The sequence below is a fragment of the Suncus etruscus genome (genome assembly GCF_024139225.1).
Source record: "Suncus etruscus isolate mSunEtr1 chromosome 15 unlocalized genomic scaffold, mSunEtr1.pri.cur SUPER_15_unloc_1, whole genome shotgun sequence".
Taxonomy (NCBI): Eukaryota; Metazoa; Chordata; class Mammalia; order Eulipotyphla; family Soricidae; genus Suncus; species Suncus etruscus.
The window spans coordinates 728,846-752,497 of NW_026060286.1; the positions used below are offsets into that span (position 1 = coordinate 728,846).

Consider the following 23,652-nt stretch of genomic DNA (forward strand, 5'->3'; position numbering starts at 1 on the left):
GCTGGGTGCAGTATTCTAGGCGAAGCATTTATTTCATTGAGTTTTGTCACTATGTCCCACCACTGCCTTCTGGCCTTGAGTGTTTCCAGTGACAGGTCTGTAGTAAATCTCAAGGATGTTCCCTTGAATATAATTTCTCTTTTTGATCTTGCTGCTTTCAGAATTCTGTCTCTATCTGTGGATTCGTCATTGTGACTAGGATGTGTATTGGGGTGTTTTTTTCTGGGGTCTCTTTTAGTTGGTACTTTTCAGGTGTGCAGGATTTGATCGCATGTATTCATTAGCTCTGGTAGTTTCTCTTTAATGATGTTCTTGACCGTTGATTCTTCCTGGAGATTTTCTTCCTAGGTCTCTGGGACTCCAATGATTTTTAAGTTGTTTCTCTTGAGCTTATCATAGACTTCTATTTTCATCTGTTCTTTCTTTGAGTAATTTTTCCATTGTTTCATCATTTGCTTTGAGGCTTTTTTCCAATTTCTTCTGCTGTATGGAATTGTTATTCATCTCATCTTCCGTGTACTAATTATACCCTCAGCTGCTGTTAATCCGTGGGAAAGCTCAACCATGTTTTTCTTCAGTTCCTCTACTGAGTTTTTCAGACCTGTTATTTGACCTGAAATTTCAGTTTGGAGTTTTATGATTTCTATCTTCATATTCTCTTGATTCTTATTAGTGTTCTCTTCTATACTTTCTTTGAGTTCTTTGAACATCTTCCATATTGCGATTCTAAACTCCTTATCTGAGAGACTGACTAGTTGGTTGGTCATGTTCAAGTCATCAGAGTTGTCATCGTCATTCTCTATGTCTGGCGCTGGCCTGCATTGTTTCCCCATTGTCACGCTTTTATTGTGGGTTTTTCTTTTTTTTTTTTTTTTTTTTTTTTTTTTTTGGTTTTTGGGCCACACCCTGTGACGCTCAGGGGTTACTCCTGGCTATGCACTCAGAAGTTGCTCCTGGCTTCTTGGGGGACCATATGGGACGCCGGGGGATCGAACCGCGGTCCGTCCTAGGCTAGCGCAGGCAAGGCAGGCACCTTACCTCCAGCGCCACCGCCCGGCCCCTATTGTGGGTTTTTCTACGTGTTCTGGTTGTATTCATTGGCTAAATGATGTACACGGCCGGGAAGTGAAGCGGAGCGGCCATGCTGCTCTGGCTCCACCCTTTCTGGGCTTGTAAACTCACCTCCAGGGAAGGCGAGCCGTCTGCAGATGGGCCACACACAGGATGAAATCAGGCCGAAGATGGAGCACAGCACAGAAGACAGGCACATAGGGGTGCTGACATCTGAGTTCCAGCAGAGTTTAGTGGCTTCCCCCTTCTGGGCCTGTAAGCTCACCTCCAGGGAAGGCTCCAGGGAAGGTGAGCCATCTGCAGATGAGCCACACACAGGATGAAATCAGGCCGAAAATGGTGCACAGCACAAAAGACAGGCAGATAGGGGTGATGGCATTTGAGTTCCAGCAGAATTCAGCAGCTTCCCCTTTCTGGGCTTGTAAAGTCAGCCATTTATTTTCTTTTTTTTCTTTTTTTTTTTTTTAGTCAGCCATTTCTTACTTATTTGCTCGCTGGGTAGCTTCAGAAGGCAGTTTTTTTTGGGTTAGCTTCCCAAGGCTCTGAGGAAAGCTTGAAGGATTCAGGAAAGAGAGAGGAGCACAGGACAGGGTTCTCTTTAGGTCCTCAGTTTCCTCAGAAGAAGCACAGCAGGGCGGAGATTCCGCAGGTGAAGCAATCAGCACTTCACCTGGCAGTCCCCACAGTCAGCCATTTCTTACTCACTCACTCCACCAGTACATATTTTATGGACCCCAGAACCCGTTTAAGGTCTGAGACCTGCCAGTGGTGACCCAAGAACATGGATTCAGGAGCCAAGTCTGAGCACATTGGGGGCCATTATACCAAACACAGCAAACAAAGACAAAAGTGGCCTCAAATAACAGAGTCCAGGACCCCAGCCAGGAGCCACTCCTTGACAGTGGGGGGATGCACACTCCTGTCCTCCCCCGCTGTCTTGCCCAATGTTTACACTATCCCCCTACCTGGGAACTGGACTTCAGATGGGGCAGCTCCGTCTTCACCAGTATGTATTGTTCCGGAAGAGCAGCAGAAAGGCAGTTTGCATGACTCCCTATAGGGAAGACACAGATGTGAGCACTGTAGAAGAAGAAAAACCCCTACCCAACAGGAAGTGCCTGCAAAGGCCAAAAATGCCAGTTGGTCCGCACTTCTGGGCACCAGCTGAGGTCCATGAGAACATACACAGACAGAAACTCCTTTCTCTCCTAGAAAACAGAATGGGCTTGGGTTCAGGATGTGAATAGACCAGGAACACTGGTCTTGCTCTAGAGGGTGGAACTGCACCCCTGAGTCCCTGGGAGTCTAGGGCAGGGGCTGACTTTGAGCAGCAGTCCAGTTCACCACTGCCCCCTGCAGGTTGGCAGTAGAATGGTCACTGCACTCAGCCTGGAAGTGCCTCTGCCAGGGGTATTCATGGCTTGCTATCCACCTGCAATATGGTTTCCCTACACACACTGTTAGGACAGATATTTATGCAGTATTGGACTAAACACTGGCTTTGTAAAATTAAAGGAAGTAAGGAATTTAATTAATTAACTCTAATTAATTCTCACAATCATTCTATGAGTAACACCCCTCTCCAACATGATTTCTTCTAGGAATTGTATGGTGTTAGAGGTTAAGCTCAGACCTTCTTCCAAAACATACATATATATCATTCTTATTCAATATGAACATTTTTATGAATAAGGTATATAAAGCAATGGCGGCCTTTTCATGTTACCCACATGAAAGAATTCTATCTACTTTAGAATTTTCTTCAGTTCCCCAGACTGCAATCAATTAATCTTTGATAAAAAGTCAAGAAATCAAAAATGAAACAAGGAATGCCTCTTCAACAAATGGTGTTGGCACAACTGGTTAGCTGCCACTTGCAAAAAAGGGAATTCAGATCTCCATCTAACACCATGCACAAAGGTCAAATCCAAATGGATTAAAGACTTTGATATCAGGCCTGAAACCATAGGTATATAGAACAACAGCTTGGTAAAAAAAAAATCACTCCGTGACATTGAGACGAAAAGCATCTTCAAGGAGGAAACAGCACTCTCCAAACAAATGGAAGCAGAGACAAATAGATGGGAATATATTAAGCTGAGAAGCTTCTGCACCTCAAAGGAAATATTGCCTAGGGTACAAAAGCCACCCACAGAATGGGAAAAACTATTCACCCATTACCCATCGGGTAAGGGCTAATATCTAAGATATATAAGGTACTGACAGACTTAACAAGAAAGAAATCAAACCCCATTAAAAATGGAATGAAGAGGAGCTGGGGAGATAATACAGTGTTAAGGTGTTTGCCTTGCAAGTGGCCCACCCAGGACCAATGGTTGTTCAAATCCTGGCATCCCGTAGGATCCCCAGTGCCTGCCAGGAGTGATTTCTGAGCACAGAGCCAGGAGTAACCCTGAGCACCATTGGATGTGACCTCCCAAAAAAAAAAACAGCAAAAAAACTGGGGTGAAGAAATGAACAGACACATCCACAAAGAAGAAATACAAATGGCCAAAAGACACATAAAAAATGCTCCACATCTCTAATCAGGGAGATACAAATTAATGATGAGGTACCAGCTCACACCACAGAGACGGGCACACTTAACAAAGAATGAGAACAATCAGTGCTAGCAGGGATGTAGAGAGAAAGGAACTCTTATTCACTGCTGGTGGGAATGCTGTCTAGTCCAGCCTTATGGAAAACAATGTGGAGATTCCTCAAAAAATGGAAATTGAGCTCCCATATTAGCCAGTTATACTACTCCTAAGGATATATCCTAGGAACACAAAAATACAATTCAAAAATCCCTTCCTCACACCTATATTCATTGTAGCACTATTTACAATAGTCAGACTCTGTAAATAATCAAGATGCCCTTCAACAAATTAATGGCTAATGAAACTATGGTACATATACACAATGGAATATTTTGGAAGGGGGCCACACCCATTTGACGCTCAGGGGTTACTCCTGGCTATGAGCTCAGAAATTGATCCTGGCTTTGAGGGACCATATAGGGCACCAGAGGATGGAATGGAGGTCCTTCCTAGGCTAGCACTTGTAAGGCAGACGCCTTACCTGTAACGCCAATGCCTTACCTGTAACGCCACCTCTCTGGCCCCACACAATGAAATATTATGCAGGTGTCAGGAGAGATGAAGTCATGAAATTTTCCTATCCATGGATGTACATGGAATCTATTATGCTGAGTAAAATAAGTCAGAGGGAAAGAGATAGACACAGAATAGTCTAAGTCATCTATGGGTTTTAAGAAAAATTAAGGACTTTACTGTAACAATGCCCAGAGACAATAGAGATGTAGGCCAGAAGGACCCCCTCACAATATGAAGCTTAACACAAAGAGTGGTGAGCGCAGTTAGGGAAATAACTACACCAACAACTATCATGACGACCTTTTTTTGTTTTGTTTTTGGGTCACACCAGGCAGCGCTAAGGGGTTACTCCTGGTTCTACGCTCAGAAATTAGTCCTGGCAGGCTCGGGGGGGACCATATGGGATGCTGGGATTCAAACCACTGCTCTTCTGCATAAGGCAAATGCCTTATGTCCGTGCTATCTCTCTGGCTCTATCATGACAATGTTAATGAGTGAGAGAAGTAGAATGCCTGTCTGGAATATAGGCAGGGGTTGGGAAGGATAGAGGGGTGGCATTGGTGGTAGGAATGTTGCACTGGTGAAGGCGGGATGTTCTGTTTGTGACTGAAAGCCAACTACAATCATGCTTGGAATCATGGGTCTTAAAAGCGATTTTATTAAATAAATAAATAAAATTTTCTTCAATTCATTTCTTGGGCCATATTCTGTGTTGCTCACAGGGTCATTCCTGGCTCAATATTCAGAAATTACAGCTGGAGAACATGGGGAACACTATACCCTATACCGTATCAGGGATCATTGATGGGTCAGTAGTGTGTAAGGATAACACATTCTCAGTTGTCCTATAGAGAGACTTATTCAGAAAAAAGAAGGGACATATATGGAAATGAATGGAAGAGGAAGTAAATGTCTCCTCACACCCCTGAAGTACCTCATCAAAGATTGGAAGCAAACAGGCAGGGGGAGCCCCAGGACAAAAAAGACTGAGATATTCTAAAAACAAAGAAGTGGTTGAGGACACTTAAACCTGGTGCTATAGCAGGCCCATAGAGACTGGACCCTCCCCTCTAGAAAGGCTCCAGCAGGAGCAAAGGTTAAAGGACAGAAATCAGAGACCTTCAACTACCCCTACCCTGCCCCTGGAAATTATCCTAGCAACAGTACAGTTAACCAAATTGGAAACACCTAGAAAAGCCTACTTGGAACAAAGGACCCATTGCCTGGGGCCAGGGTGGCGGCATCTCCCTCAGACCTAGGGCTTTCAAGCTTCACTGTGGAAACTGTGTCAGGGGGAGCTCTTTTTGGGATGTGGAGCCACATCCTGCCATGATCAGGACTGATCGACTCTGGGCTTCCCCGTCGCCTCCTGCACTAGATCATTGTGGGGTGTCAGGACTGAACCCCACTCACCCACTTGCCAAACAAGCACCCTGGGCGGCCGATCCCCGTCCCGACTTGCCTCTTTCTCGGTCCTTTCTACCTATCACGGCAACCCTTAATGCTCACAGGAACAAAGGAAACCAAACCAAACTGTTCCTCGCTGGACCCGTCCATCTCCAGGGCCAAATCCCCAGCCACCCCCGACCCTCCCGGGGTTCCCCAACACTCACCTGGCCAGACCCGGGGCCTCCACTCAAGGGCGCTCACAGCAGCCAGCTGCTTGAAGGTCAGAGAGGAAAATCGTTCCTCCAGGAACCCCCACTCCGGCGGGGACCCCAAGACCCAGGGAAGCAGCGGCAGGGACCAAAGCAGGAAAGAGAAGCACAAAAGATGCTGAGAGTTCCAGGACTTCACCAGCACTTCCAGCCAACCTCTTAAAGGGACACCATCAGCTTGGCATTGGGCACTCCTTTTTTCAATTTTACACGCAGATCTTCAATGCATTTTCTATTCTAAAGAATTTCATTGCATAGGCCAGAGAGATCACACAGCGCCAGGATGTTTGCCTTGAACAGGGTCCATCCAAGACAGAACGGGCTCGATCCCTGGCACCCCATACAGTTCCCCAATAATGCCACAGCCTGTGGCGCTCAGAGGTTACTCCTGCCTCTATTTTCAGAAATTGCGCCTGGCAGGCTCAGGGAAACCTAAGGGATGCCAGGAATCGAACCACAGACAGCCCTTGGTGATCCACCTGCAACGCAAAGGCTCTGCAGCTGTGCTATCTCTCTGGCCCCTGTCTTTATGTTTACAACGTTGACAAGTGAGAACAAAATATTATCTTTTTTTTTTTTTTTTTTTTTTATGGTACATTTCTTAAATGGCTTGTCCATTTTTTTTTTCCAGTTTTATAATTTTTTTATTATGAGTTATGAGAACAAAAGATGCAAAGAAAGAGGATAAGGTAAAGTTACAGTGGAAGGACAATCACCCATAACATAATTATCAGAAGAAGTCCCCTTGCTGATATCTTAACTTTGAACTTTCACCAAAGAAAGTTAAGATAAATAAAACAGAATCCATGTGCAATTACTTTGTCCCTCAAGTCCCCAGATTGTAGCACATTATAATATTTCTTAACAGCACACAAGGCAATCTAAAGCCATCAAATTTACGTAACTCCTTAAACATTAGAGGCATAGTATTTTTTACATTTCCATGTACATGCATATTAGCTTAAGTTAACCTCAAATTTTTAAGTGGGTGTGTTTTAAGGATTAGAGTCAAAGGAGCACAGTAAAAATGGTGTTAGAGTGGCAATTGTTGTTTGCATAGGCCCATCAAAATATGAGAGGCATGGAAAGGAATAGCCTTGGCCTAAATACAAAGAGATCCTACCCCTGAAGTTTCCTGGCATAATACCAGCTCTAGGCCTCAGGAAAGTTATCGTTCGCTCCAAGACATTGTCCGTAGCGCCAACACACTTATCCCACAGTCTCTGTTGTCGGTCTCATGTTTCTGTATTAAAGATTCTGGAATCTGCATGTCCTACATTGAAGTCATGATGTGGAGTGCCTTCTCGTTTCACCTCACCATGAAAGGGGAATGCAGGAAGCCCTGTTCTGTAAGCAGGTTGTTGTTAAGTCTTCTCAGTGTTAAGGGAAGTCTCTTTTGAGCAGGACGATGTCTGAGCAGTGGTAGGGTCTTCCGTGGTAGAGGATTGCTTCCAGGTGATGTTATAGACAAACCTCACCATAAAGGGGCAATAGAGCAAGCCCTGTCCAGTAAGCAGGTCATTGTTCTTGTTGTCTTCTCAGTGTTAAGGGATGTCTCTTTTGAGTAGATCGATGTCAGAGCAGCTGTAGGGTCGTCCCTGGTACAGGAATGCCTCCGGGTGATGTTATATACAACCTTGGATGTTTTGTAAATGTCTTCTGTAGATCAAGGGGTAAATGGAGAATGCCCATTCTTCTGAGGCCTGTGCCAGGTCTTTATGTCAATGTTCAGGGTGTAAGGTCTCATTGCACTACAAGATTTGTGTGTTCCCATTTCTATTAGATCAGAACTTATTAGTATGTATAATATTTTCCCATGTTAGTGTGCCTACGCAAACAAGTAATAAAGCCACGTGGTGCTATCAGATATATGGGGGCATAAGAACATTTCCAACAAGACCCATGGCTTGGTTCAAACATAATTATTAAACTGAGGGATTCTTTCACACCAAATTCCATATTGAGCAGTTCACAAAGAGAAGATAAAAAACATGGGGGGGGGGATCATCACTGTATAAGAAAGTATTTAGCAAAAGTTATAGCCGTCAAAGAAAACACCCATAAAATGTTGAAAAGATATGCGTCATTTTTATGCCTTTTAAAATAGTTGGGTGGGTGTTAACTCTAGGGCACCACTTTGGTCTGTGAATTAGGACTCAATACTACTTAAGTTAGAAAGGGTAAAAAAGGAGTAATGATGATAGGAAATAAAGAAGTTAAAGAGAAATATGAATTTATGAAGGGGTATGCAAAAGGGCAGAGTACAAAATGGACACTCTGCATACATAAAAATATAATTCAATGATAGTGAGTACTATTAATGTTTCTTGTGCGCGCGGGGGCGATAGCCCCCGCGCGATTTTGAGAATGTAGACTGGACAGAGATTACCAGTGCCAGCCAAACCTCATCCTGCTAGACTCCCAGCTCCCAGGAAGGAGAGATCCTTCAAGAAGCTGGGAGACCAGAGGTTCAGAGCCCCACCCAGACCCTCCCTAAGGAGCCGCATGGATAGTGGGGGAAGGCCTAGGGTACCTTCAAGCTACACCAAGGGACCCAACTCACCGGCTTGCCCAGGCTTGTGGCCCGGGGAAGCCCTGGAGATCTGGAGCAAGGCGGCAGAGGGGTGCAGGGGTTACCCAAGTCCCGCACCCACCCTAGGCCTGGCCAAGCAGGCCTCCGGCATGGCGTGGGCTTGCCAAGCCAACTCCTGCTAGACTCCCGGCTCCCAGGAAGGAGAGATCCTTCAAGAAGCTGGGAGACCAGAGGTTCAGAGCCCCACCCAGACCCTCCCTAAGGAGCCGCATGGATAGTGGGGGAAGGCCTAGGGTACCTTCAAGCTACACCAAGGGACCCAACTCACCGGCTTGCCCAGGCTTGTGGCCCGGGGAAGCCCTGGAGATCTGGAGCAAGGCGGCAGAGGGGTGCAGGGGTTACCCAAGTCCCGCACCCACCCTAGGCCTGGCCAAGCAGGCCTCCGGCATGGCGTGGGCTTGCCAAGCCAACTCCTGCTAGACTCCAAAATATTATCTTAATATGCCTATTCGACTGGTTTTTATTCAATTACTTTTTATGTTTTTTTTTTTTTGTTTTGTTTTTGTTTTTGAGTCACACCCGTTGACGCTCAGGGGTTAACTTCTGACTCTGTGCTCAGAAATCGCTCCTGCTTGGGGGAATCTTATGGGACTCTGGTGGATCCAGCCGAGGTCCATCCTAGGCAGATCTCCTTCCTTTGCTCTTTTAAAAGCAAGGTGTGCCCCCAAAGGTATTTAGTCCTTTGGCAAAAGAAGGGAGATCCCCACCTCTCTGTCTTGAGTAAGGGAAATTGTTATGCAGATCTGGTCAAAAGTCACAGGAGCATGGAGGCCTTGCAGGAAAAACAAGCCAGTCCTTCCCCACAACTTCAGCCTCAGAGATCAAGATTAGACCCTGGGGCCGGGTAGGTGGCGCTGGAGGTAAGGTGTCTGCCTTGCAAGCGCTAGCCAAGGAAGGACCGTGGTTCGATCCCCCGGTGTCCCATATGGTCCCCCCAAGCCAGGGGCGATTTCTGAGCACATAGCCAGGAGTAACCCCTGAGCGTCAAACGGGTGTGGCCCAAAAAAAAAAAAAAAAAAAAGATTACACCCTGATAGAAAGGACTGTGAATAGTCATTCTCGCAAATCCTACTACAGTAAAATCCAGACTTGCATGTATGCATTGCACCTGAAGAAGTCACTAGAGGAAGAAAACTGAGGACCAGAAATGGACTGCCCAACCCACTTCAGAAGACGGCCCAAAGATGAGACTGAAGCAGGGGGACAAAAATGGTTGGACCTGTGGACCCATTGCAGAAGGGGGCAGTGAATGCATACCACCCCCAGCTTTGGTTATGGACCCAATTGGAAAAAGAGTTGCCAGTTATGGCTCTAATGAATTTCCCAGTGTAGGGAAAGAACAGTGTAAAGGGTTAGTGCCCAGTACAACCCCCAAGGAGAGGCAAGGGTTTCACTCATCACAGGGTACAAACAGCTCAGAGAGCTCTGCTGACTAGTGGACACAGACTTGGAATAACTCTATCAATAGGCTTGCTAGAGGAACAGGTGCCTCCCTGTCACCGGACTCTCTCTAGATAGGCCCACTTTGCTGGAGACTCTGGGGTCTTACAGGCAAGACTGATAAATATGTCTTGTTTAGTAGAGAAGGTCAGAGGCCTATGCCAAACTCCTAAGTCAGGAGAGAAAGAGGGAGACAGAGCTAGCTATGTGTGGGACCATCCAACTTTCTTTTACAACTGCCAACCAAGTCTCCCTTTACTCCTCCAACTCTCTTTCAACTGCCCACAAACTCTTCCTGCGCCTCCAACTGCCCACAAACTCTCTCAAGTGTCTATCCCTACTGCCAACCATGAGGAGGGTTTTATCGACTCAGCATCCAATAATGATTAAAGTCTTATTCAAGGGGTAGTATCTTATTTAAAGTTGTGGATCCAGTTGTGGATTCAGCTGGTGCTGAATTGTAGGACTATACCTCCCTAGCAGAGTTAACTCCCTCTCTGCCTTGGCTTAGAGTGGAAATGAGCTAACTCCCTTTGCTTTAGCTGAGAGTGGAAAAGTACCTGAACTTTTTTGTTTTGTTTTGTTTTGTTTTGTTTTTGGGCCACACCCGTTTGACGCTCAGGGGTTACTCCTGGCTATGTGCTCAGAAATCACCCCTGGCTTGGGGGGACCATATGGGATGCCGGGGGATCGAACCTCGGTCCGTTCCTTGGTAGCGCTTACAAGGCAGACACCTTATCTCCATCGCCACCTTCCCGGCCCCAAGTACCTGAACTTTTAACCTGCCTCAATAATAACTACTTTTAACCTGTCTCAAGAACTGTTTCACAAGGATTTGGGCTTGTCTTAGTCTAGGACCCTTATCATGGACCCAGAGGGACTTTGGTTCTTGGTTCTCTCGGGCCTCATTTGGACACAGCAGCCCTGTGGTGACCAGAGATTAAATCTTCCCTTCAAACCCCTGCTTCCCTGCAACCTACCTCACAAGTTGACAGAGCTAAAGTCTGAGGGCACCAGCTTCAATACCAAAAAGTTCCAGAAATTGACCACAATAAAGACCTTGATGCCATTTTATTTATGGCCAGAGTCCTAAAGAACAGGCATTAGCTCCTAAATTCACTCCAAAGCAGAAAAGATAATTCTCCCACTTCTGGGGTTGGACCAGCTGTTCCAGAGTAGAGCTTCACAAGGTCTTAGAGAGATGGACAAGGGGAAGGTGAATGGCCTCACACTGGAGAAGTTCCACTAGGAAATAAATCCCCAAAGTTCCTTTGCAAACACAAGCTACCCATCAGTACCAGGCCACCACAAACTTCAATAAAATAATGGTGCTCAGTCACTCTGTTTCAGATACCCATGAATTTTCACTGGTGGGTATTGCTTTCATTGTTTATTTTTGTCTTTACTCATTTGTCGTCCTTATTTGACTTTGGGATCACAAATAGTGATGCTCAGGGTTACTCTAAGGAGTCAGGGGACCATGAGATTCAGGAATTGAACCTCCATGGTTGCTCGCAAGATAAGTACACTACCTGCTGAGTGAGAACATAGGCTCATCTTTTCAGCCCTGCTCCAACTACAACAAAATGAATATCAGCATTGTAATGATGCTGGAGAAGTCAGGTCCCAAGATGTAGAATTTACTGACGAGGTTAGAACCTCTAGAGTACCCACAAGGAAGCATCCACCAGTCAGTTCCGGAGTGTCACTCAGTTTATGTAGGTGGAAAGGGATATTTATAAGGGACAGTAGGCTGTCATCTCTGTGTCAGCCAGTCAGACCGAATGAGAGAGGGGTTTAAAGCAGAGTGTGTGCTTCTGTGTCTAGGGTAGACATTAAGGAAATCGATTGTGTGCTCTGGGTTTAAAAACAGTATGTGTTTCATGTTATTAGTTACATCTCAATTTGGTTAAGGACAAAATTTAGATAAGGTCTAGATAAGTTAGATTGGCTTCCACTAGAGGCAGAATCTCCAGATCATAGCTTCCAAGAAAGTGTTAGTGGTGATTTTTCACAGGGAATAAAATCTGGGATAAAGACTTTTCACCTGGATTAGATTTACTGCAGGGTGGACTTTCCCAGGAAACATCTGCTCATGTTTTTTTTTTTTTTTTTTTTTGGGTCACACCCTGCAGCGCTCATGGGTTCCTCTTGGTTCTACACTCAAAAACCACGTAAGCTTGGGGGACCATATGGAATGCCTGGATTCAAACCACCATCCTTTTGCATGCAAGGCAAACACTCTACCTCCATGCTATCTCTCTGGTCCCATGGTTTTTTAAATTTATTTATTTATTTATTTTTGATTGATTGGTTTTGGGACCAAACCCAGCAGCGCCTGACTCTGCACTCAGAAATCCCCCCCCACCCACCGCAAGCTGGGGGAACATACGGGATGCTAGGAATTAAACCGGGTCCTTTCCGCGTCTGCCACATGCAAGGCAAATGCCCTACTGCTGTGCTATTTCTCAGGCTACTGATCATACTTTCCAACTGCAGGCTTCAAGGCAGTCATTAGTTCCCTAATGCAATAAAATAATATTTCTACGTCCCAGGAATAAACATTTGGGGTTCCTATCTCTAAAATTTGAGAACACATCTCTTTCTTAAGATTTTCACCCAATTTATTGGGTCTATTCAAAAAGAGAAAAGGGTATTGCAACAAAGTAACATTGAGGTGCTAGGAGACACTGACTAGGATGCAGTCCACTGTCCCTGATTCATAGTTGTAGTACCAACATTGTTACCGATAATTACATATAAAGAAATATACATACCCTACATTTGGGTGTGGAATCAAGTCCAAGGCAATATCATTGTTCACAAATAAATACATATAAGGAAATATACATATTTCCCCATTTGACTCCTGAATCAAGCCCAAAGTCATAAATTCCTTTTTATTGTTAAATTATCTTTTTTTAAACACCGTGATTACAAATGATTGTAGTTGTATGATTACAGTCATGTAAAGAATACCCCTCTTCATAAGTACAAGATTCCCACCACCAATAACATTATTTTATAAGAAAAATACACATTCAGGGCCCCGAGATAGCACAGCGGCATTTGCCTTGCAAGCAGCAGATCCAGGACCAAAGGTGATTGGTTCGAATCCCGGTGTCCCATATGGAAAGGAAGGAAGGAAGGAAGGAAGGAAGGAAGGAAGGAAGGAAGGAAGGAAGGAAGGAAGGAAGGAAGGGAGGAAGGAAGGAAGGAGGGAAGGAAGGAAGGAAGGAGGGAAGGAAGGAAGGAAGGAAGGAAGGAAGGAAGGAAGGAAGGAAGGAAGGAAGGAAGGAAAAAAGGAAGGAAGGAAGGAAGGAAAGAAGGAAGAAAGGAAGGAAGGAAGGAAGGAAGGAAGGAAAAGAAAAATACACATTCCATCATCTTTGTTGGGAAAATACCCAAGTTAGTATGATAGAAGAGGACAAATTCAACTAAGGTGTAATCTGTTGGCTGAGAATAATAAGGATGGGAATGGATGTGTCACTGACTCCCTGTAGCTGCTGGTTTAAGTCACAGGCTGTAATTAGTCCTTCAGCCAAGACCCATTTGAAAAGATAATTTTGGTCCTAGTAGCAATCCAGGGGAAGGAGAGGCTGAAATGCTTCAAAGAGGTGCAAATGTGTGTGTGGAGTGTTGTTCCAGGGCACAAAGGATGTTGAGCTATAGGGCCCTAGGAATTTAGTAGGAAAAGCAAGTCCTGAATAAGTGAGCACAGGGAAACTATAGAAAAGGTGTTGCTGGGCTCAAGTGATGTCACAATGTTAGGGCATTTGCCTTGCACACAGCTGACCCAGTACAAACCAAAGTTCAATTCCTGGGTGTCCCATATGGTTCCCCAAGCTAGAAACAATTTCTGAGTGCATAGCCAGGAATAAACCCTGAGTGTCACCAGGTGTGGCCCAAAAAAGAAAAAGAAAAGGTTTTGCTGAATGACCGGCAGAAAAGGGGGAATGTAGCAGGCTATGCAGAACATAGAAATGGACAGAGCTATGTACAACACAGACATTATATGTGATCAGGAGACATACGCAGAAATAATTAATTGATCAGTATGTTACAGTTATAAAACTGACCCATCTTAGAGTAGAAAAAGGGTCAAAGCACTTCATAAATATAAAGCTCTCAAGTAAGGAGGTTATGCAGCTGTATTCGTTGCTATAGGACCCACTGAGTATAAAATTTGCTCCTGGCTGGCATTTGAGACCATAGGAAATGTTGAGATTCCAACCCTGGTTGGCTGCGACCAAGGCAAATACCTTTTTCACTATGCTACATTCTAGTCCCAACTATAAATTTTTTTTTTTTTTTTTTGGTTTTTGGGCCACACCCGTTTGACGCTCAGGGGTTACTCCTGGCTATGTGCTCAGAAATCGCCCCTGGCTTGGGGGGACCATATGGGACGCCGGGGGATCGAACCGCTGTCCGTTCCTTGGCTAGCGCTTGTAAGGCAGACACCTTACCTCTAGCGCCACCTTCCCAGCCCCCAACTATAAATTTTTAATGCAGTTAATCATTCAGAAGTAAACCGGTCTCCCCATATTCCCTCAAGTTACTATTGTCTTGTTTAAAAGTTATTTTAGTTATTTTCATAGGCGACACACTATGATGTTCAAAGGTAATTCCTGACTCTGTTATCCATACCTTTGGCTGAGGAACCCTACAGAATGTTTAGCATTGAACCCCAGCCAGTGGTTTGCAAGGTCAATTCCAACCATTTTGCAAGTGGTGCTCAGATCATCAGATATCATTTTCATACCTATAAAAGTTTCATATCAGTGAAAAAATACCCACACTTTTTATGGACGTTTCCCTCCAGAATGGATTTTCTTATGCTTTTGAAGGCTTGAGCAGAAAGTATAAGCCTTGCCACACTGCAGACATGAATAGCACTCTTCTCTTGTATGAACATTCATGTGTATAGTAAGGTTTGAGGACTAAGCAAAGGCCTTTCACACTCCTGACATGTATTAGACTTAACTCCTGTTTGAATGTAATCGTGCAAATTAGGTTTTGAGGATTTAATGAAGGACATCCCATACTTCTGACATGAGTAACTCTTCTTATCAGTACGAATCAGTAATGTACTGCCCAGAAAGTTGAGGTTTGAGTGAAGTCTTTTTCTCACTCACCTAACATGAATAAGGTTTCTCTCCAGTTTCCAAGTGTCTAAAAAGCTATGAGCAAATGCCTCCCCACATTCTTGATATGAATATGGCTTATCTCCTATATGAATTTTAATGGTCTTGAGATTTATTGAAGGCTTTGCTTCAATCCAAATAAGGCTAAAGGCTTCTCTCCATGAATATTCATGTGTCTAAGAAGCTTTGAGGATAAAGCAAACAGCTTTCCACACTCCTGACATGAATAAGGCTTCTCTCCTGTATGAATTTTCATGTGTGTGTTAAGATTTGAGGATTGAGCAAATGCCTTTCCACACTCCTGACATAAATAAGGCTTCTCTCCTGTATGAATTTTCATGTGACCAGAAAGTTTTGAGGATTGAGCAAATGCCTTTCCACACTCCTGACAGGAATAAGTCTTCTATCCTGTATAAATTTTCTTTTTTTTTTTTTGGTTTTTTTTGGGCCACACCCATTAACGCTCAGGGGTTACTCCTGGCTATGCGCTCAGAAGTCGCTCCTGGCTTGGGGGACCATATGGGACGCCGGGGGATCAAACCGAGGTCCGTCCAAGGATAGCCTAGGTAAGGCAGGCACCTTACCTCCAGCGCCACCGCCCAGGCCCCTCTCCTGTATGAATTTTCATGTGTTTGTTAAGGGCTGAGTATTGAGCAAATGCCTTTCCACACTCCTGACATGAATAAGGCTTCTCTCCTGTATGAATTTTCATGTGACCAGAAAGGTTTGAGGATTGAGTAAATGCCTTTCCACACTCCTGACATGAATAAGGCTTCTCTCCTGTATGAATTTTCATGTGCCTTTTAAGGCTTGAGGATTCAACAAAAGCCTTTCCACACTCCTGACATGAATAAGGCTTCTCTCCTGTATGAATTTTCATATGTGTGTTAAGATTTGAGGATTTTGCAAATGCCTTTCCACACTCCTGACATGAATAAGGCTTCTTTCCTGTATGAATTTTCATGTGATCAGAAAGTTTTGAGGATTGAGTAAATGCCTTTCCACACTCCTGACAGGCATAAGGCTTCTCTCCTGTATGAATTTTCATGTGCCTGTTAAGTCTTGAGGATTCACCAAAAGCCTTTCCACACTCCTGACATGAATAAGGCTTCTCTCCTGTATGAATTTTCATGTGTGTGTTAAGATTTGAGGGTTTTGCAAATGCCTTTCCACACTCCTGACATGAATAAGGCTTCTCTCCTCTATGAATTTTCATGTGTCTAATAAGCTTTGAAGATTGAAGGAAGTACTTTCCACACTCCTGACACATATAAGACTTCTCTCCTGTATGAATTTTCATGTGTTCAGTGTGGGACGTGTGTTCGTGTGTTCGTGAAGGACTTGCCATACTCGGGACATAGATGACATTTGCTTCCAGTCCAGAGTTCCTGTGGATCATTCTGGTGTGACAGTTGTCTCACTCTGAATCCACCTTGCTTACCATCAGAGGAATCCTGTTTAATAGGGGTATAAAAGGGCACATCATATTGCTGAGCACACGAGAAATCCCCCTCACATTGCTTATATATGGTGGGGTACACTCCATGAAAAATATGCTTGTGAGTATCTTGATATGAGGGAGTTAGAGCAAACACTGGTGGCTTCTTGGCCCAAAGTGATCCAACTATGGAGGTCTGTGTCCAGTTACTGGGCATAACAGAATCGGGAGCACTGTGCCCAAAAGACTGGGTCCCCATAGTACGGACGCTCTCTTCAACCTGATTCCCCATTGAATAGATGACCCCTGAGTCCTCATTCCCATCACGCTTCTGGCAGGGCATTTTCCTTGAGACTGGGTTCAACAACACTGGATCATTCACAACCCAGCATGGCGTGCCTCTTCCCTATGCAACAGCACAGGCTTAGTCCAGTAAGCTTTGAGTCTCCATGTTCAAAACCACCCTTCGTATGTGATCCCCATCACAGAAAAACAATTCGCTACATGTGTGGGTGACTGTGGAGAGAGGTAGATATTCAGCCAAGACATGAGCTTAGGGAGGTAAAACATAGTCTGAGCAGAGGAATAGAAAGCATGATTTCTGAACCCTATATAAACAAACACAAAACACATCCTCTCTTGGGGCTTGGTAGGATCTAAGAGCATATAACTTAAGACCAGGTGGGCTCTTCTGCAGAACAGAAAGGAAACGGCCAAATCAGATTGCTAAATACCTCAATAGGGCCAGAGCAGTAGTATAGCAAGGAGAGTCCAGTTTGGAATTAAGCCCTGATATCAAAAATGGGCTCATTCCAAAGAAAACCCCCAAATATCACAGGTGTTGATCCAAAAGAGAAGAAAAGTCTCACAAGAGTCTTATTCCTCCCAATCAATGAACTCAATATCCTTTTTTGAAATGTTCTCTCTACTATGGCAGTCCCACCAGGCAGTGCTCTTCTTTACTCTGGCTGTGTGCTCCCTGATCATATATGGTGAGGCTCGGCGACCATGTACAGAGGTGAATGAGATCCAGGTTTCCATCTCTACTCATAATCTAGTTGAAATACTTGACCTAATATTATATCAAATCGAAATCACTGTATCTCTCCTCTCCTAAAACCATTTCCCACACAAATCACAGAATTCCTTTGCTCTGAAAAACAATGCGACCTTTTAATAAGACAATTCATTCAAATGAGTTTGGCACTTATGAGGTTAATGGAATACTTCTCTTCACACCAAGCTCTGGATGCTCCCACCATTGCAGAGACCAAAGATGAGGTAAAAGGGCTGGATCAATGGGCCCCACTGAATAACTCCTATGTGTTTGTGCACCGAGCTATTCCACAACCACAATAAGAATATGATTTGGAATGTGCAAATCTTACCAACTCACTCCGGTTTGGATATCTCATTTTAAAAGGAAATTGTAGAATGGAGGAATTCTGAACCGGTGCTCTGCATACTAAAAACAAACCAGGTATGAAATGTAAGACTCTGTTCAGCGACCAGAACAATACACAATGGGGAGTTCATTTGCTTGCATGCAAGTGATTCAGGTTGAATCACTGAGATCTCTTATGTCTCCTCTCCCTCCAAACTGGAATAATTTCTGGTGACTTTTTGTGGGGCTTATTTTTTTTTGGTTTTGGGGTCATACCCAGCAGCACTCTGGGGTTACTCCTGGATCTACGCTTAGAAATCGCTCCTGGCAGGCTCGGGGGACCATATGGGATGCCAGTAGTTGAACCATCATCCTTCTGCATGCAAGGCAAATGCCCTACCTCCAGGGGTCTCAAACTCACGGCCCGCAAGTTGTTGTGGCCTCCGTACAACATTTTGTGGCCCACAACCAGCCTTCAAATATGCAATTTTTATTCAGTACGCTAATGATCGTGAATACTGGGATATCTGAGGCCGGCCACGGGCCACAAAATGTTGTACACAAAATGTTGTACCCTGATATAATTTCTGAGCACAAGGCCAATAGTAACGCCTGAGCACTGTCAGGGCTGACCCAAAAACCACACAAATATTTAAGTAATGAAAATGGTTTAAAATGGCAATATTATCACAACATTTCAGGATCACTCATCAATGGTTTAAAGATACAGATAAAAAAATATATCTCCCCCCCCAAAAAAAAAACAAATTACGGGCCAGAGCGGTGATACAAGGGTTAGACTTCTGCCTTGCCTGTGCTAGCCTAAGACAGACTGCGGTTCAATCCCCCAGCGTCCCATACTGTCCCCCAAGCCAGGAGCGATTTCTGAGCACAGGAGTAACCCCTGAGAGTCACCAGAGTGACCCAAAAGCCAATATATTAATTTCTGAGTGGGCAGATGAAGACACAGCAAAGATGGTGTTTCCTGGGGCCGGGCAGTGGCGCTGGAGGTAAGGTGCCTGCCTTACCTGCGCTAGCCTTGGACGGACCGCGGTTCGATCCCCCGGTGTCCCATATGGTCCCCCAAGCCAGGAGCGACTTCTGAGCGCATAGCCAGGAGTAACCTCTGAGCATCACCGGGTGTGGCCCAAAAACCAAAAAAAAAAAAAAAAAAGATGGTGTTTCCTTGCATGTGGCTGACTGACATTAAATCCTGACATTCTCTATGATTGTTGTAGCCTGCTAGGAATAATATCTGATCACAGAGTCATAGTAACACCCGAGTCTACGGGTGTGGACCAAAACCACACACCAAAAATTGTGTTGAATGAAACGTGGCTGAATAAGCAACAGAGTAACAGTCTATTGTTTTCAGATAATAAATCAGCTTATAGAATAGGGAAGAGAGTGCTCACTTCGGCAGCACACATACCAAAATTGGAATGATACAGAGAAGATTAGCATGGATTCTGAGCAAGGATGACACGGAAATTAGTGAAGCGTTCCATATTTTAAAAAAAGAATAGGGAAGATAGATTAATAGGGTCAAAAACAGGAACTTAAAGACGTCCACATTAGGGTTGCACTGGGCTCAACTGTGGTTAAAATATATACATCAATGATATATTTCTAGGGGAGCTGGAAATAGCACAGTGGTAGGGTATTGGCCTTGCATGTATCGATCTGGACAGTATATATATATATATATATTCACCCCCACAACAGCCAGAGAAATATCAAGCGGTAGGGTGTCTGTCTTCCATGTGTACACCACCAGACGGATCATGGTTTGATTTCCAGCATCCCATATGGTTCCCCAAGTCTACCAGGAGTGATTTCTGAGTACAGAGCCAGGAGTACCCACTTAGTGCCAAGAGTGTGATCTAGACAACCTCCAAAATAGGAAAAAATATATATTCTAGGGCCCGGAGAGATAGCACAGCGGCGTTTGCCTTGCAAGCAGCCGATCCAGACCAAAGGTGGTTGGTTCGAATCCCGGTGTCCCATATGGTCCCCCGTGCCTGTCAGAAGCTATTTCTGAGCAGACAGCCAGGAGTAACCCCTGAGCACAGCCGGGTGTGACCCAAAAACCAAAATATATATATATATATATATATATATTCTAGTATGAAAGCGACATGGGACAGCCTGGGTGGGATTCACCTTGCAACTGGATGAACCTAGTTCAATTTCTGGCATCACATCTATCCACAAAGTACTTCAGTGGTACTATGAGAATAGTATGAGAGAGTACTATGAGAATAGAGCTAAGAATAATTCCTGAAAATCAGGGCAATGCTCCCAAAAGAGAAACAAAAAAATTCTCAGTAATTCTAAGAGTTGGTATTTTCCACAGTCATCACATCTGGTTTTCTGAGTGCACCAGAATTGGCTGAGAAGCACAAGGCCAGGAGAGACCATTGAGTACAACCACTAAGGCATATCAAAAATGAGGGGAAAAAGGGACTGGAGAGACAACACAGCAGTAGAGTATTTGCCTTGCAAGTGTCCAACCTAGGACAATTGGTGGTGCAAATCCTGGCATCCCATATGGTCTCGCATACCTGCCAGCAGTGATTTCTGAGCAGAGAGCCAGAAAGACCCTGAACCTGCCGTGTCTGACCAAAAACAAAGAAATAAACAAAACTAGACAGAAAAAAATTGGGGGGAATCACTGAAAATAATCCAAAGGCAAAAACAAGATTGTGGACACATAGAACACGAGGGCATCTAGCAGCCCCTGAGAAGAGAACCCCAACATGGGGTTGTGTAATTAGCATGAGAGCATAGAAAGTGGTTGAGGACCCAGAACCACACATACTAACTGTTGTGTATGTAAATATTTTGGGGGATTACTATGTTGCTCACCCTAAACTGATTTGGTGATTGTGCCCTACCCTAGGGTGTGACCTGGCATTCTGCCCCCACCCTAGGGTAGGACCTGATTCTGCTTCCACCATTGGTTGGTATCTGATCCCACCATTGGGTGGTACCTGACTCTGGAGTATAAAAACAAGGGTCTGTGGAAGTCCGGGGCTTTTGGTTGGCTGGAACTGAAGCTGAGTCTTTGGACTTCAGTTTTGTCTTCCGAATAAAGCGAATATTTCCACGAGCCTGACTGTCTGCGAGCTGTTTACCCGCCGTTTCACCTCAGAAACGTGGGCTAGACAGGGTGGCAGACACGTGCTCCGAGCTGGAAGAAAAAGGCCTCATCCTCCATCCCACCATCAGTCAATCTCTTCAGGAGCTGACTTGCTACACTAACAGAAAGAGGGAACCAGAAAGAGTGAAGTCAAGAAAGCCCAGCTCCAGAACATTGTGGGCCTTAGCATCAAGAGCTGTGAACTGAAGCAGGAGGTCATGCACCCCGATCCATCAGTCCAACACACACTGCTCAGCACCCACATTTCACATGTGCCCAGGACACTACCACACTCCTTCACAGGGTCTGAGTCTCGGGCTTGTCTCACACTCACCTTCAAGCACACCTCTCTGCAGCTTGCCAAGGGCTCTTTCTTCCAACCAGGAGATCAGCGCAGGCTTCACGCTGCACTGTCCTGCCCAAAGGAATGATTCATGGTTAGAGACAGGGAAGGGGACAGCAATCTTCCTCCTCTTGTGAATGATTCTGGGTCCCTAATGAAAGTAGCCAAATCAAGCTTTCCTTCTGAATGTTGGTTATCACACAGAAGAGACCAGGTTCAATAAAAGTGTCCAGCTTAGGGTGCAGGATACTACTGCCGTGGAGCAATAAGACAACTCTGGGCTCACAATGGGCCAATGGCAAGCTCTGTAGTTCCCTGAGCTGTTCCTAAAGTGAGCACTGACTGCTATGCCAGAGGTAACTTCAAACACTGCCAGGATGAGAAGACTCCATAATGTCTTGAAATTAAGGGCTGTGGCTGTGAAATAATACAGCGGGTAGGGCTTTTGCCTTGTGATGTGATGAACAGGGTTAGATCCATGGCATCCCATATGGTCCCCCAAGCCATTCAGGAGTGATTTCTGAGCTCAGAGCCAGAAGTAGTCCCTGAGCACTGCTGGATGTGACCCCAAGACAATAAATACATAAATAAATACACAAATAAATAAATAAATAAATAACTTTGTAAGGGCTGAAGAGTTAGCACAAAGGTAGAACCTTTTTTTATTTGGTTTTTGGACCACACCCATTTGATGCTCAGGGGTTACTCCTGGGTATGCGCTCAGAAATCACGCCTGACTTGGAGAAACCATATGGGACACCGGGGGATCGAACCTCGTCCTATGCTAGTGCTTGCAAGGCAGACACCCATTATCTCTAGTGCGACCTTCCCGGCCCCTAGGTAGAACATTTTTCTTGCATGCAAACAATCCAGCCGAACCCGGTTTTAATTACCGGCATCCCATATGGTCTCCTGAGCCTTCCATGAGTAATTTCTGACCACAGAGCCAGTAGTAACCCCTGAGTCCCACCAGGTGTGGAACAAAAACCAAAATACATAAACAAATAGATAAATAAATCAATAAATAAAAAAAATAGCTTTGTGATACTCAAACTGAAGTTAGTTGTTAAAAGGATATCTTGAGGGGCTAGAGAGATGGCATGGAGGTTTGGCCTTTGACTTGCATGCAGAAGGACAGTGGTTTGAATCCCGGCATTCCATAATGTCCCTGGAGCCTGCCGGGGGCAATTTCTGAGCGTGTAGCCAGGAATAATCCCTGAGCACTGCCGAGTGTGACCCCTCCTTCCCAAAAAAAGGATGTCTTGTATCACAAAACACCCTTCTCCTTTAAATGATTTAAATGAAAGGAACACTAATAGAAACACCTGACTAGTTAATCTTTTAATTTATATCAGAATTGACAATAAGGATCTGAGCTGGGAGTAAAAACTTTGAGATGTTTAGATTTAACCTTTTGAAGGTCGGATTGATAGTGCAACAGTATGGCATTTGCCTTATATACAGCCAACACAGGTTGGACGGTGGCTCGAATTCCAGCCATTGAGCCTGCCAGGAGGAACTTCTGAGCATAGAGCCAGGAGTATCCCTTGAGCACCACTAGGTGTGCCCCAAAATCAAAAAAAAAATTTTACTGTTTTGATCCCAGATAAACATTTGGATCAGAGACTCCTCTCTGTCCTCTTTAATTGGAGCACATCTTTCAGAAGGTTTGTAACCCACAAAGAAGACCTATGAATATATATATATATATATATATATATATATATATATATATATATATATGCTTTAGGGTCACACCCAGCAGCGCTCAGGAGTTACTCCTGGCTTTGAGCTCAGCAATTGATCCTGGCAGTCTAGGCGGACCATATGAGATGCCGGGATTCGAACCACCATCCTTCTGCATGCAAGTCAAATGCCCTACTTCCATTCTATCTCTCCAACCCCTAGGAATATTTTCTTGTAAAATTTATAGATCATACATTATGAAGTGATAAGCTTTTGCTCACAAGAAGGTACAATCTTTGGAACACAGAGAAAACAGATATACTTGGTATCAAACATGAAAGTCATGTTTAAAACATCTCTATAACATTCAATAAAGTTGGATTCAGATTCACAATCATTTCTGAACATGTCCCCTTTCTCACCGCCAAATCCAGTGAACTCACATTCTTCTGGGATTGCCTTAGTTTCTGAATCAAGCAGATAGTGACACTATACTGATAATATGTGATAGAGGCATGCAGGTTCTTCGGGGACACTCAGGGCTTGATCCCCAAAACAACCAAGTTATGCCAGGATTGATTCCAGAGTGCAGAGCTAGATGAAAGCCTGAGTTCTGTTGGGTATACCCCAAAAGAAA

At 44.5% G+C, this 23,652-nt stretch overlaps 1 non-coding gene across 1 annotated transcript; it reads left to right on the forward strand.

Moving 5' to 3' along the window:
• Nucleotides 1–19,251: 19,251 nt before the first annotated feature.
• On the forward strand, nt 19,252–19,358 carry LOC126000453 (U6 spliceosomal RNA). The gene has a single exon (XR_007492750.1). It is a non-coding gene; the product is annotated as a U6 spliceosomal RNA (small nuclear RNA).
• The last annotated feature ends 4,294 nt before the right edge of the window (nt 19,359–23,652 follow it).